Here is a 1,103-nt window from a genome sequence, read left to right as displayed (position 1 = left end):
CCTCTTCTACCACGGATCTTGACCAATCACGTGCGGCTTTAACCGAAAGGGGGAAAAAACAGGAGGAAAAAAAAAAGTCGGCTCCCATTAAAGCGGCTCCCTCTTAGGAGCCGGCTCATGTCGTTCACTTCAAAGAGCCGGCTCTAAGAGCCGGCTCGTTCGCGAACGACACATCACTATTGGAAAGCGTTTTCGTGATTTGTTGCATCATAGGAAATGAATACTGTGCTTTCTTTAAGACAATATAGTTCATTTTCACTCATCCATCCAGTCATTATCCCCGCTAATCATTGGTATTATTTTGTCATGACTTATCGACTCACATTTGCCACCACCCCATCAGCCCAACAACGCATTCCTTAACCCTTTATTCGTGTTGTGGGTGGCATATAAATTCACGGATAAATCTACATTACCTTATCAAATAGTTATATTTCTTACTGAATATCGTGTGCGTGCGTGTGTGTGTGTGTGTGTGTGTGTGTGTGTGTTTTCACAACATGTAATGAACCAACACAATTGACTATGATTTGTAGGCCACAATTAAAAGATTTTCATGCAGCATTTACGCCTGAAAATTCATTCTCTTCAGTCGTATAAACGTGTACGAATCGCAAAGAACGCGATCTTATAGTTCTGCCACGTGGTGGCGCAAATGCAACAATCTGCTGTTTATAAACCCAGGCGAGACCTGCTGTGAAGAATTTAAACAAACGTCCACTTTCCTCTTCCCTCTCGTTTAGTTTTGGAGTTATTATCAGCACATAAAGAACAACGACCATTCTTTAAATTTTAAAGCACAGTAATGTATTTTGCGTCAAAGTTTTCCACATCCACCACCACACTACAGTTATGTTTTGGATTTTCAGTATGCTCTTTGGAAGTATATTGAAAAATGCATCCTACAAATGCTTTACACCGACAAGTCCTGCAAGGTGTTATTTCCTTCCCTTTTTTAACACATTGATTTAGAAGTCATAAAGGAAACGCGAGAAGTGCAGGATTATCTGACGTCTTTGCTCCAGATTTGGTGTCAGACACCCTCCCCTTCCCAACTGGAGGTGCTGCGTCTGTCTGCGAAGTGTAGAGGGAGGGGATGTACG

Source organism: Hippocampus comes, unplaced genomic scaffold (genome assembly GCF_001891065.2).
Source record: "Hippocampus comes isolate QL1 unplaced genomic scaffold, H_comes_QL1_v1.1 scaffold36, whole genome shotgun sequence".
NCBI classification, from domain to species: Eukaryota; Metazoa; Chordata; class Actinopteri; order Syngnathiformes; family Syngnathidae; genus Hippocampus; species Hippocampus comes.
The sequence above is the reverse complement of the archived record's forward strand: the minus strand, read 5'-3'. Positions refer to the sequence as shown.